Below are 15,583 nucleotides of genomic sequence, written 5' to 3'. Positions count from 1 at the left end.
GGAGTAGAGTATATTTTGCCTTCAGAAATCATAAATGGTATCACAGAATTTATATTATTTTCTTTGGGTCTTAAATGATCAGGTAAGTAGAGATGTGTGGAAGAAAGTTATTGAGGCATAGGAAATGACGTGTGGGACTGCGTGGAGATATGAAAATAGATGGGAAGTGAAAAATGAGGCTGATAAAAATTGGGCTAAATATTAAAGGGAATTTTATGCCAAATAAAAAAATTGAACTATGTGCATAGGACCACCACATCATACTATGACAAGCTAAGCCTAACATTTTAAGAGATACACACAAATCATCTCATTGCCAACTGATTAAGTGGCCTCATGGTGGTCCCCTTTTCATATACTTGCCAGGTAATTTCTTCGGCTTTTACTCTCCCAAGCACATTTTTTTAATAATCTCATCAATACCTTATGCCCCTGTGGTTTTTACTTCTTTTTGAATCTGAATAATTCACCACTGAAGAGTTACTCATCTCACACATGCTAAATAAGCTCTTCATACATCCGTGGGTAACTGGGCAACCACAAGGTGCACAAAGGAGACTGAAGAGAGCTTGGTAGAAACATAAGCCAAGGGACACTTGACAGCTGGCTAAGCTTCAAATGTCGTACTCAAGCACCACACAAATGGATCAGAAGGGTGTGGGGGCCATATAGGCTTGGGGAGTTTGAAAACAACCTCTGCCCAAATCACTGGTTGACTGTTAGGCTATGCAGACACAAAGCTAAACCTTAGGAATTTACTCTGAAAGAAATAAAAATTACAACTAAAATCTCAGCAGACATATCAGCAGCCATGTACTGTGGGGAAGACAAATTGTGCAGTTCAAGAACAGGAAAGCTACTTTAAAAAAAACCCTCAAAATTCATAGTTGCGAGGCCAGCCCCATGTCCAAGTGGTTAAGTTTGCATGCTCCGCTTCAGCGGCCAAGGGTTTTGCCATTTGGGATCCTGGGCGTGGACATGGCAGTACTCAGGCCACGCTGAGACAGGGTCCCACATGCCACAACTAGAAGGACCCACAACTAAAATATACAACTATGTACTGGGGGGATTTGGGGAGAAAAAGCAGGAAAAAAAAAAAAGAAGATTGGCAACAGTTGTTAGTTCAGGTGCCAATCTTTAAAAAGAAAAAAATTCATAGTTGCTACAACATGTTAGCTAAAATGTCCGGTTTTCTACAAAAAAAATTGTGAGATATTAGAAAAATAGGAAAGTATGACTCACAATTGGGGAAAAAATGTAATTGGTAGAAACTGACTTTTAGTGAGCCTAGATGTTTGATTTATCAGAAAAAGACTTCAAAGCAGTCGTTTTAAGTAAGTTGAAATAAGTAAAGGAAAATATTATAACAATGACTCAATAAATTGAGGGTGTCAATGGAGAAACAGAAACTACAAAAAAAGGAGATTTTAGAGTTGAAATATATCACACTGAAATTTTTAGAAAATCGCTAGACACACTCAATGGCAGATTTCAGGTGTCAGAAGGAGGCATCAGTGAACCTGAAATAGAGCAGTAAAAATGGTCCAATCTGAATAACAGAGTGAAAAAAAGACTGAGGGAAAATGAACAGAATCTCAAAGACCTCTGAGACAGCAAACATACAGTAGGAATCCCAGAAAGAGAGAGGAGATAGAAAGTGGCAGAAAAACATATTCAAAGAAATAACAGACAAAAACTTCTCAAAATGATGAAAAACATAAATCTACAGAACCAAGAAATTTAAATAATCCTAAGTGAGATAAACACAAAGATATACACACCTAGACAAAGAAAAATTCTTGAAAGAAGGAAGAATAAACACATAAGATTTTCTCTTTGTCTTTGTCTAGGTCTGAATACCTTTGTGATACACTTTAGATTCAAAGATTCAAATAGGTTGAAAGTAAAAGGATGGAAAAAGATACATAATGCAAACAGAAACTATTTGGTAAGTGGACTGGATATAACAGTCTAAACAGACTTTCAGAAAAACATCTTTCAAGACCAAGAGAGACATTTCATAATGATAAAAAGGGTCAACACACCAGGAAGATTTAACAACTGTAAATGGATAACACCTAAAAACAGCCCAAAAATACACAAAGCAAAAACTGATGGAATTGAAAGGAGAAAGTGACAATTCAACAGTCACACTTGGAGATTTCAGTACTCCTCTCATACTAATTGATAGAACAACTAGACAGAAAATCAGTAAATATATAGAAGACATGAACAGAACCACCAGCCAACTTGGTCTTATTGACATATGTTAATACTCTACCCTCGAAATGCAGAATACATGTTTTCAAACACACGTGGAACATTCTCTAGGAGAGACCATATGCTAGGATATAAGACAAATCTCAATAAATTGAAAATGATTGAAATCACACAAACTATGTTCTCTGACCTCAGTGGAATCAAATTATAAATTAGCAAGACAAACATATTTGGAGAATCTCTAATACTTGGAAATTAAGCAATGTACTTTAAAATAATCGAGTCAAAGAAGAAATCATGAATAAAATTAGATTATATATCGAATCAAATAAATATGAAAATACAGTATGTCAAAATTCATGGGATACAGCTAGGCAGAGCTTAGAGGGAGATTTATAGCTTTACATGCTTCTATTAAAAAGATCTAAAATCTATAATGTAAGTTTTCACATTGAGAAGCTAGAAAAAGGAAAGCAAATCAAACCTATAGTAAACAGAAGGTAGGAAATAAATAATAAAGATCAGAGCATAAATAAATAAAATAAAATAAAGAAACAATAGAAAAAAATCAATAAAACCAAAACTAGGTTATTTGATGAGATCAACAAAATTCATAAACTTTCAGTTAGACTGACCACAAAAAAAAAAAGGGAAGGCACAAATTACCTAAATCAGGAATGAGAAAGGCCTGACAGAAATTAAAAGGAATATTATAAACAACTTCATGCCTAGAAAAGTATCTCAAGAAGAAATAGAAAATTTAAAGAGATCTATATCAAGCAAAGAAATGGAATTTTAGTTAAGAACTTTCCCACAAAGAAAATCCCAGACCCAGAAATCTCCACTGTTCAATTCTATCAAACGTTACAGCAGAAATATTATCAGTCCTCCAGGACTCAGAAAGTACAGGAGGAGGGAACATTTCCTCAAATCATTTTATGAAGCCAGCATTATCCTGATTCTAAAGCTACATCATAAGAAAACTACAGACAAATATCCCTCATAAACATAGACGCAAAAACCCATAATAGAATATTAGCAAACAGAATCCAGCGACATCTAGAAAAGATTATGCATCACAACCAAGTAGAGTTTATCCCAGGAAAGGAAAATTGCTTTGAAATTTGAAAATCAATCAATGAAACACATTATGTTAATAGAATAAAGGACAAAATCCATGTAACCATTTCAATAAACACAGAAAAAGCAATTGACAAAATCCAACACCCTTTCACAATAAAAACTACAACAAATTAGGACTAGAAGAGAACCTCCTTAATTTGACGAATGGTATTTATAAAATACCTACAGCTGACATGATACTTATTAGCGAAACACTGAATGCTTTCCCCCTAAAATCCATATGTTTATTAAAATGGAGGAGAAAGAAAAGCTGGAAATAAAAAGAAGTATTTTTAAATGAATTTAATATAATTCCTTGAAATAGTGGTGGATAAGGTCATTTGAGAGAGAGAAACAGCTATAACCTTTGTAACCCAAAGTTCTTTGTTGACACTGGGAAAGAGAGCATGGTAGACATGGAGGGCGGAGTGATGGGTAAAAGACTCAAAGAAATCTTCATATGCACATATGTCCTTTTCCACGTGGAAGCCGGACTCTGTGTATGTTTGCATGTTTACAGTGGCTGTTATAATGAGAAATTATACCAATTCTGTGCTGATACGTGTCTATCTTCCCCTACATTTTGGTTGATGTATTTGTACTGGAACATACTCAGCACCGTTATTGACACTACTGCATCAGAACCTAATCATTCTAAGCAAGTGAAACTTCTCATCTGAGTTTTGGCTTAGTTCTTCTTTGGATGAAGGATGTTTTTGGGTTTGCTTTGGAAGAGAGTAAGACCACCTGGTATATCCCATGAGAGGGTTAGTGGATCCTGCATAACAGGTATTCTTGGAATCTCTTACATCATTTTAATTAGGGTCCTGCAGGATTAAATAGCCCAGCGATTTACATGCCTAGACTAACCAGCAGACCAGCCCAACGCCATGTTAGATCGAATCTGAGTTCATAGTGAGCTTGGAGAATGGGAGAATTAGTCATAAACAGAAATAATGTGGTGAGTACTTTTCTAGAGAGGTGAATACTAGTGCAAATACAAAATGCGGCGGAAGTATTGAGGGGTTCCTGTACCCTACAACAGAAACACAGTTGTTCAACACGTCAAGTAAGTATCCTCTCTCACAGTCCATCCTGTTCATCTGTCTAACTCAACTATCACTGAAGGGAGCATTGGAATTACCCTTAACTAGTCTCTAAATTTTAGATCCAGTACCACTGTTAAAACCGCTACACCAATCATTGCTTTCTAAAATAGTGTCTATTCAAGAGACCTGGACAGTGGTAATAATGGTGGCCAGTATTTACTGAGTACTTAAAATGTACTAGGCCTTGTTCTATGTGCTGTACTGGTATAACTGTCACAATAGCCATAGAGGTAGTTACTATTATTTCTCCCCATATTCCAGATGAGGAAACTAAGTCACGATGTGGATAACTAATTTGTCAATAGTTAACCAGCTAGTAAGCAGCACAGCTAGCATTCCAATCCCACTGCCCACCTCTAGACCCTATGTACTTGACCTCCATGCAATCCAGCCTCTAGAAGCTCAGTAGTTTGGTGTAAAAACTATAGCCAGGGCTTCAGAATTCCTTGTGCAGGGGTTTTAATGCTTTGTAGGAAAGAAGGCTGGAGTTGGGAAACCTAGAAACTGTGGTATAACATCTCTCCTCTTTCCTTGACGGTGAGCAGAACCGTGTATATGGGTGTTTGTTTTTAATGGTGCAGCTAAAGCAGTCAGATCTAGTAAGCAGGCTCCAATGAAGTGGGGAGGTCCCTGGGTGATGAGTTATCTCAGAGAATCTGGTGAAAATTGGTGGAAATGGCAACTGAATTGTAAAGTGTTTGGGTTCAAAATATGTTGTTGTTCTCTCTCTACTCGGCTGCTGAGCTGAGAACAGGAGGCCCTCCTCAAATAGGAAATTGGATTGTCCAAAGAGGATGCATGTTTTCAGACAGAAATAGAGAAGGTGTCTGCTCCTCATCATTTGAGGGAAACAGGCTCTAGGGGATAGTGACCACCCAAGATACATGAGACAAGCCCACATGTTGGCTTAGAGTAAAATGAAGAAACTGTGTTATGTTACACCCAAAGGGTAAGCCCAGCCCTAACAACCCACTTGACACAAACCAACCAAGCAGAAAGGAAGAGCAAAAGTAGGATTTGCAAGGGCTGGAGGCATGAAGACGAACTGGAGCGCCTGTGCTGAATACAGATGCCTGAAGATCAGGGGCAGGATCCTTGCAGATCAGAGAGGGAAATGCTTTTTCTACTTAGAAAGACAGAGAAACAAAGCTGGGCCAAAAGAGTCAGGGAGCTGTGTGAAGGAAAATCAGTTGAGCCCAACCTGGAACTGACCATCAGAGAGCTGATCTCAGAGAACAGACATGGGAGCAAGTTCCAGAAGGAACCAAAAAATCCTTCCTGAGATTCCATCTGAGATCATTTGTCCAAAGTGACATTGTGCCAGAAATCCGAGGAGCTTAGTCTGGCTTCCGCCTTATCGGGCCAGACAGCGTGGAAGCCAGGAAAAAGAACTGGAGCTGCTGTAGCTGGACCTTGGTGAGATTAGGATAAAAAATCTGAGTTTTATAAACCTATCCATTTCTCGGCTCTCATATTTGCTTTCCTTTCCGTTGGTTTAGTTTTGTTTTGTTTTAAGTTCCAACCAAGTCCCAGCTGAACCAAGAGGAAAACTGATTTCCCACACCTAAATCAGGATAAATAATGGAAGTCTTCCAGAGGCAGATACGGTGGTGGTAGAGCCAGGGGATCCGAGGCAGAGAGAAAAGCAAGGACGGAGGATGGGGAAAAGGTCTGAACAGTAGGGCAAACTAATGCTTTCCTTCCTAGGGGTCCTTACCTTATGTTTGTGCTTTTCCTCAAAGTTTGTGCTTGCACAGTGGCCTTGGGCGTGGGGTGAAAGAGACTTTGTGACTTCCCGTTGTCAGAGCAGGAGGAACAAATAAACGATCATCTCCAGGGAACTGTGGAATGTTTATTATCCTAAAGAAAAGCATTTGTGGGGCCAGCCCGCTGGCGTAGTGCTTGAGTTCATTCTCTCTGCTTTAGCAGCCCGGGGCTTGCATGTTCAGATCCCAGGTGCAGACCCATACACTGCTCATCAAGCCATGCTATGGCAGCATCCCACATACAAAATAGAGGGAGATTAGTACAGATGTGAGCCCAGGGAGAATCATCCTCAAGCAAAAAAAGAGGAAGATTGGTAACAGATATTTGCTCAGGGCTGATCTTCCCCACCAAAAAAGGGAAGAAAAGCATTTGTCTTCTCTCACAGGGAAATCCCATCATCTTATCTTAGAATTGCCCTGAAATAAGCAGTCTTCAATGCCTTTATTTATTTTTTTCCAGCTTTATGGAGATATAACTGACATGACATTGGGTAAGTTTAAGGTATACGATGTGATAATTTGATATGCATACATATTGAAAAATGATTACCACAATAAGATTAGTGTCTTTAATTTAAGGGAAAACCAGAGCACAGGAAGGTTTGGTGACCTGTCTGTGGGCACCCATCCAGGGGCAGTGGCTAAGTTCAAAAGCAACCTCTACAGCTGCTCAGGCCCTTAAATGACCATGAAACCAAACCCTCTTCTTACCTGATCTCAACCCTGGTTCCTCCCTGTCTTTTCCTCCTTTTCCTTTTCCAGAGGGCAGGATCCTGGAGGCTAGAGCCCTGAGTAGAGCATCTAGGCTCAACTCCAGAGATGATAAATGGAACTCATTGACAAATATTGCTGTGAACTCCTAGCTCAGTCCTTTGGTATCTGAGGGGAATTCTTTCCAGGACCCTGGTGGACATCAAGATCCGAGGTTGGTCAAGTCCCTTATATAAAATGGGGTAGTATTTGCATGTAACCTACACATCCTTCCATGTACTTTAAATCATCTCTAGATTACTTATAATACCTAATACAATAAAAATGCTATGTAAATAGTTGTTATACTGTATTATTTAGGGAATAATGGCAAGAAAAATAAAGTCTGTACATGTCAGTACAGATGCAACCATCACAGGCCTTTCCATCCACAGCTGGTTGAATCCAAGGATGTGGAACCTGTGGATACCAAGGGTGGATGGTATGTTTAAGAGCTTGGAAAAAGCTAGAAAAGGTCAATGTGACCCAGCTTAACTTCCAGGTCGCTGTGTCTTGCTGACAGAGTACCTAGATATCCTTTTGGGGCACACAGCTGCTTTCACAACTCTGAAACTGCCCAGACATTAAGGGACTTTTCAAAAGTCATTTCCTAGTTTTTAAAGAAATACATTTTCCTCCTTTGTGTTAAGATTTTATACATTGTCTTTCCTTAATCTCTTCTGGAGAATCTAAGCAAATAAAGTATGATTTTTAGTTTTTGTGACTAATACGTGAATAATTTACAATCCTACTTCTTGTCTTTCTCGTTTTTACTTTCTTTTTCTTTTCTTTTATCTTTTTGAGGAAGATTAGTCCTGAGCTAACATCCAGAGTCAATCCTCCTCTTTTTGCCGAGGAAGATTGGCCCTGAACTACCATCTGTGCCCATGTTCCTCTACTTTATATGTGGGACACCTGCCACAGCATGGCTTGATAAGCAGGACATAGGTCCGCACCCAGGATCCAAACTGGTAAACCCTGGGCCACCAAAGCATGAGTGCACAAACTTAACTGCTGTGCCAGGGGGCCAGCCCCTTTACTTTCTATTTTTGATGCTCACTTTTCTTTTTTTTTTTTTTAAAGTTTGGTACCTGAGCTAACAACTGCTGTCAATCTTCTTTTTTTCCCCCTGCTTTTTCTCCCCCAACCCCCCAGTATGCAGTTGTATATTTTTAGTTGTGGGTCCTCCTAGTTGTGGCATGTGGGACAGCGCCTCAAAGTGACCTGATGAGCGGTGCCATGCCTGCGCCCAGGATGCGAACCGGTGAAACCCTAGGCCACCTAAGCGGAGCGCGTGAACTTAACCGCTCGGCCACGGGGCCAGCCCCCTGATGCTCACTTTTCAAAACAGCTTTCCAAAGTGAATTTAAAAACTGAATGTCTTTGTCTTCCTATTTTCATTGTTCTCCTTTGTAGTCTAGTCTATAATATACTCACACACCAAACCAAAAGAAAACACACTTATAAGTTTATACAAGATACATTGTGAGCTGATGTTATCATTGCTTTATAAACCTACACTTACAGATTTGACATAACGTAATTGAACAGGTTTAGAGTCTAATTGACAAAATAATTCCTATCGCTAATCACAGAACCGGAGGATTTTGTGATTAAAATGCAAAAAGAAATTTCAGCAAAAGAACTTTATGACCATGGTCGTATAGAAGTTAAACAGTAGAGAGAAGACCAAAGGACACGGTGAAAACTTCATCTCTGGAAGATCAAAGCTGGCATAGGAATTCTAGGAGAATTTATTCTGGAGGAAATCAGGTTCCTTTTTGCTTTAAGGTTATGTAATTTTATAACACTATCACTAACTCTGTGTGCTGGAGTTTATGTTTTACTAAATACGACTTCCTTTAAAAAATAGAAAACTCTTATTTTAGTGAAATCTAAAATGATTCATTGTCAAATCAAAGAACGAAAAAGATGTCTCTCCCAAAGAAATGTGTAGCTGATTTTACAATTTTTCCTAAGGCAATATGGTTTTACACATTTCCTCTATGTACAAGTAACAGAAACTTACCAATTACATGTGAACCTTGAAAATTTTATCAAATATATGTTTGTTAAACAAAGGAATTGTTGTTTTAGACAAGTAGAAAGAGATTTTTAAGACACAGACTTGATAAATGGCAGAAGCCCACGTAACTGCTGAGGACCAGTCTGACAGGAATTGGCAATGATAACAAACAGAACAATGAAAGTCCATTATCTTAGAGTTCACAGAAGAATGGCTTGGCACTTAGCCAGATGTATAATCAGTCTATTTTAGTGTTTATCACACAAACCAATGGATTTTTCCAAATAATAGTAAATTAGGTGTGGCTCTTCTCTTTCTTTTTTTAAAAGAGGATTTCCTGACAATCTGTCTAGAAGTTATGATAATATCTTTGTATGTTTTCATAAAATGGTACGTTATGCACCTATGATAAGAAACAATGGGTCTTTGATATCAGCTTTTTGATTCTGGGTATTTGGGGAATTTTATTTTCAATGGTTCTCTTTTGACTTTGTTAGTCTGCATCAAGGCTGACTTCGCCTTAGTCCAAATCCCTCAAAATATGTACTCAGTGGTGCCCCATTATATAAATAAGAAGAGCCATGTCGCCCATTCAGCAACCTGGCCTCCACTCATTCAAAGAAGAGTACAGAGCAGAGAAAACTGCTTCTCAAACATCACCTACAACGTATGTATGACTCGAGGGTCACACATCTGAAACCACATATCTGTATTTTTTAGCACATTGCAGTAATTGCTGCTATCTTCCCTCATTGTCACAATATATCGAAATTAAAATTTTTAATTGTTGGTTGTGAAAATTTGAGGTTGGTCTTCAACTTCGAATCACTTAAGGTTCTGTTTATTATTGAAGTTGCCATAAAGAAGTCAAAAATTTTGTTTTTATGCCACAACTAGAAGGACCCACAACTAAAAATACACAGCTATGAACCGGGGGGCTTTGGGAGAAAAGGGGAAAATAAAATCTTTAAAAAAAAAATTTTGTTTTTAATATTAATGAGAAAATTCTTCATTTTTATTAACTGGAGGCACTATAAATCTCTTGACAAATTTACAAAGGAAATTAAAACATGAGTTACTCTTGTAAGTATTTGGTGCAAATTTTAAAATTATATTACAGGAATTGGCTCAAACTTCAAGTAATGCTCAAAATGTTTAAAAATCCGATATCTCTTAACAAAATACTCAGCAAAATATGAAGAGGAAGGAACCTCCTCAATCTCATAAAGGGCAACTGTGAAAAACCTACAGCTTCCATCATACTTAATGGTAAAGACTGACTGGTTTTCCCCTAACATTTAGAATGAGGCAAGGATGTCTATTCTTACTACTTCTATTCAAGATTGTACTGGAGGTCTTAGGCTGTGCAATAAAACAAGAAAAAGAAATAAAAGCCACACAGATTGGAAAGGAAGAGGCAGAGCTGTCTTTATTTGCAGGCAACATGATGACCCATAGAAAGCCCTATGGAATTACAAAAAAGCTACTAGAACTAATAATTGAGGGTAGTAATGTTCCAGGATACAAGTTTAATACATAAAAGTCAATTATATTTCTACATACTAGTGAACAACAATCTCAATTTGAAATTTTAAAAAGCACTGTCATTTATAATAGCATCAAAAATATATAACATTTAAAGACAAATTTGACCAAACATGTTAAGACCTACACGTTGAAAACTATAAAATATTGTTGAAAGACATTAGAGCAGTTTTAAATAAATGGAGACACGCAGGGCATTAATACATTAGAAGTCTCAGTATTGCAAAAATATCAATTCTCAAATTGATCTGTAGATTCAGTGAAATCCCAAACAAAATTTTAGCATTCTTTTTTTTAATAATTCATACACTGATTCTAAAATTCATATGCAAATATAAAGTATCTGGAGTAGTCAAAAAATTTTGAAAACAAGAAATAAAGTTGATAGACATAGATTACATGGTTTCAAAATTACTACAAATCTACAGTAATCAAAGTTACGTGGTATTGGCATAAAATAGCCAACGGGAGAGTCCAGAAATAGATTCAATTCATTTTCTGCAAAGCTATCAAGACAATTCAATGAGGAACAGAAAATCTTTTCAATGAATAGTACTGGAAAAACACTCCCCAAAAATGAACTTCAAAACTTACTTCACGTAGTATGCAAAAATTAGCTTGAAATGTATTATAGACCTAAACGTAAAAATTAAAACTATGATAGTTATAGAAGAAAACATAGGTAGAAAATCCTTATGGTCTTTGGTGTGTTAAAGAGTTCTTAAATGTGACATAAAAAGCATGAAGTGAAAAAGAAAAAATGTAGTAAACTGGACTTCAGCAAAATAAAACTTTTCCTCTTTAGAAGATGCTGCTATGAAAACGAAACAGCAAGTCACAAACTGGGAGAAAATCTTTGCAAAATTTTCATCACACAAAGGACTTTATTTAGAACATAAAAATATCTGTCATAAACCAATCAGAAGACAACTCACTAAAAATTGGCAAAATAATTGAACAAACACTTTAGCAAAGAAGATATATGGATGACGAGCACTTGAAAAGCTCATCATGAGTCATTAGAGAAATGCAAATTAAAATCACAATGAGATATTACTACATACCCACTAGAATGGCTAAATGTAAAAAGACTGACAATATCAAGTGTTAGTGAGAATACAAAGCAACTGGAATTCTCATACACAGCTGTTGGAAATGGTACAATCATCGTAGGATGGTTGCAGTACAACCACTTTGAAAACCAGTTTGACAGTTTCTTTAAAAAGTTGTAGATATACCTACAATTTTACCCAACCATTCCACTCCTGGGTATTTACGTAAGAGAAATGAAAATATATTCCATACAAAGATTTATACATGAATATTCATGGCAGCTTTATCTGTAATGGCCAAAAACTGGAAACAACTAAATTGTCCGTCAACAATTGAGTGGATAAACAAATGATAATACATCCAGACAACAAAATACTATTCAATAATGAAAAGGAACAAATTATTGATACATGCAATGGCATAAATGAATCTCATAATTATTATCATAAGGTGAAAGGAGCATAACCAAAAACGCACATGCTGAATGATTCCATTTATATAAAACTTTAGGAAATGCAAACTCATCTATAGCATCAAAAATCAGATTCAGTGGTTGCCTGGGTTGGGAGAAGGGAGAAATGGATTATGAAAGGGCACAAAGAAACTTTTGGCAATGGTATAAGTATTCATTATCTGGATTGTGGTGATGCTAATGGATTTTGAGCATAAATATGTCAAAACATCAAATTTTATGCTTTAAATATGTGCAATTTATTGGATGGAAAGTATAGCTCAGTAAAGCTGGAAAAAAAATAGTGCTCTGTCAAACATTGCTATTTGTATTCTTCCCTCTTTGTTCATGAATTATATAATGTGAGCAATCCAAGTTTGCATGTGCTTGACCCAACATTTCAAAATTTTATACTTAAAAGTGTTTGATATAGTTATACAGTTAAGTTAGAGTTTAAGTGTCTAAATGTGGTTTAATAATATTTTATCATTAAAGGTTACTTTAGAAAATGTGAAAAATATTAAAAAATAATAAATATATTTCTGACCACTCAGGAATAACAGCTGCTATTTTCATTTTCACTCTTTTTCATGAATATATAAAACCAAAATTTTTAAACATTGGAATTATATTATGTGTGTTTTGTATCTTGATTTTTTTTTAAGATTGGCACCTGAGCTAACATCTGTTGCTTATCTTCCTTTCTTTTTCTTCCTTCTTCTTCTTCTCCCCAAAGCCCTCCAGTAGACAGTTGTATATTCTAGTGGTAGTTCCTTCTGGTTGTGCTATGTGGGACACTGCCTCAGCGTGGCCTGATAAGTGGTGCCAGATCCATGCTCAAGATCTGAACCAGAGAAACCCTGGATCACCAAAGTGGAGCGCAGGAATTTAACCACTTGGTCATAGGGCCAGCCCGTGTATCTTGATTTTAATTTAACATTACATTACAAGCATTTTTATACATAATCACATAATTTTCAAAAATGCAATTTTTCTGTTGTAGAATAAATATTACATGGTATGGAGTAATTTATTTAACTTGTTTGGGAACATTTAGGTTGTTCTCAACTTTGTACTAATATATATAATGCTGAATCAAGTATTTTTGCATGGATGTATGTTAAACCATGTCCTTATTTTTTAGTATAGATTCTTAAAGATGGATTAATGATTAGAGAGTATGCATATATTTAGGATTCCTGACACATGGTGCCAAACTTTTTTTCAGCAACAGTGTATTAACTTACATCCCATTGGAAATATATAAAAGTATATGAGAGAACCTATCTTACTATATTCTCCAAAGTATTGAATCTTATAGAGCTTTTAAATTTTAACACCATTTTTCCCCCTTACTATTTAAGAAAACAAGGAAATTCCGTGAAGGAAATTATTATTTTGATATGACATCCTCCTTAAAAGGTATGAGTCAGCTTTGCAGAAAAGTAAAAACTGAAGTATCACTTTTAAGAGACGAGTAGTGTCACATTCATTAACTTTGCATTACACTGTAACTCACCTATTTCTTTGTTAATCCCACAATTTTCCTTTTGCTAATATACAAATTATCTGCCAAAAATAGTCTGTGATTCCGATACTCAAACAAGTAAAATTTTTGCGTTTTTTAAATTTTTTTTGAGGACGATCAGCCCTGAGCTAACTGCTGCCAATCCTCCTCTTTTTGTTGAGGAAGACTGGCCCTGAGCTAACATCCGTGCCCATCTTCCTCTACTTTATATGTGGGATGCCTACCACAGCATGGCTTTTGCCAAGCGGTGCCATGTTGGCACCTGGGATCTGAACCGGCAAACCCTGGGCTGCCAAAGTGGAACTGCGCACTTAACCGCTGAGCCACCAGGTCGGCCCCTTGTAAGATTTTTAAGGCATAGCTTGTGAAATGATAAATTCATTTTTCTTTTTTGCTTAATGTTTTATTATAGGTTTCCAGCAGAAATTGTCACCTGGTGAGAAGCAACAATTACTTAACTACGAATATCAGGTATACTTTTATAGACTATGGATAGTTAAAACTGTGAAGAGTCATTCTAGGATCCACAGTCCAGACTGATTTCCTGTTTCTTAACTGTGTTACATCAGGGACAAAACTAAGACACAGGTCAAGTGGTAGAGCCTTTTCATTTTTGTGCATTCTACAGAATATTGAGTCTTCTGGGTCTTTATTTGACTATTCATACCTTTACCCAAGTGTTTACTGATGCGTCCCTGCTAGTCTAGCACCAATGAATGGTCTAGCCTCAGACGGTTGTAATGCTGCTGGAGCCAGGCCCTCAAGAGAATTCAGGCAGGGCTAAGGTCTGTAGGTCCACTGTTAGATCAGCTTTCAGTGGGGTATTTGGAAAGAAAAGTGGTAAAGAAGCAGACAAAGTTATACTATTCGAGGCCAAAGAGTAAATAAATATATTATGAATGAAGTCTACAGGAATCTGCTCAGAGAAATGATCTAAAATGTGATTTTAAAGTAAATAATGTACACATTCACTAGATATTGTAGTATGTTATAAAAATATGTTGAAACAATGAAGAGCAGTGTTGAAGGGACAGGTGCAAATATCTTACCCCTGTGACTTTCACGGTACTTGATGCTTTGCAGGTGCTTAATACATGTTTGCTGACTGAACAAATGGTTGTTATCTTGGAGTCCGGAAAAAAGATGGAAAATAAAACAACAAAGGAGAGACCCCTTGGATTTGCGTGTTACTCCCAGAACAACCTTAGATGATTTCCTGTGTGAAGAATAAAGAGATGAGCAGTGAAGATGAGCAGTCTGAGTTTTCCTTAAAATTTTAATAAATCATATTTGAGCCTTCATCAACCCTCTTCCACTCCTCAGTATTTCTGTCCTTTCTCATATAGACTTATACGGGAGATTTGATAGAGGGAGAAGAAGGATGCCTTCCTTATCAAAGGAAGGAGGTCTCAGAGGCTCCAGCCCTGAGAGTAAATAAGAGATCAAGAAATTGGATTGTCTGGATCCAATTTTTACCAAAAGGATGGGCCAGAGAAAAAAAGGAACCTTAGAAAGTCTGACCTAGGTAGGTTTACATTCCAAGGAAAAATGAGTGAGTAGTGTAACTGCCAAGCTTTTAAAGCTGCTTGTAAGTTTGAAATTTCTCTATGATGTTATTTTAAACCCTCATATGCCTTTCTTCTTTTGAGAGCTGTAAAATTCTCAGAAGCACTCAGAATCATTTTCCGGCATAGAGACAAGGAAGGGAGAGAGAAAACAATGACATTGTTTTCAGGATCAAAGAGGGAAGAAAACTCGGGCTGGCAAATGAGGGGTGATGCCAGCAGAAATCTGGGATGAGACTGGGATCCTCTGGGAGAAAAGGATGAATAAAGGAGCAGCCTGGCTGGGAGACATGTCCTCAGGAGTTTACCTTAGCAGGAGAACCTTGCCTCCAAAGGCACTGCTAGTCTCTGGGTAGGCATAGATGAGTGTACACTACAGTGGAAAAGAAAAGATCACTAGTTTTTTCCATCAGATACTGACATGTTCTTTAAGATCACGAAGTTTTCT

At 37.0% G+C, this 15,583-nt stretch overlaps 1 long non-coding RNA gene across 1 annotated transcript; it reads left to right on the top strand.

Annotated features, from left to right (window-relative positions):
* Nucleotides 1-5,771: 5,771 nt before the first annotated feature.
* Nucleotides 5,772-14,817, top strand: LOC111774102 (uncharacterized). Its single transcript, XR_011441201.1, has 3 exons — nucleotides 5,772-5,867; nucleotides 13,983-14,041; nucleotides 14,654-14,817. It is a non-coding gene; the product is annotated as an uncharacterized lncRNA (long non-coding RNA).
* Nucleotides 14,818-15,583: the final 766 nt, after the last annotated feature.

This window comes from Equus caballus, chromosome 7 (genome assembly GCF_041296265.1).
Source record: "Equus caballus isolate H_3958 breed thoroughbred chromosome 7, TB-T2T, whole genome shotgun sequence".
Classification (NCBI taxonomy): Eukaryota; Metazoa; Chordata; class Mammalia; order Perissodactyla; family Equidae; genus Equus; species Equus caballus.
This window is presented reverse-complemented; position numbering and strand designations above follow the sequence as displayed.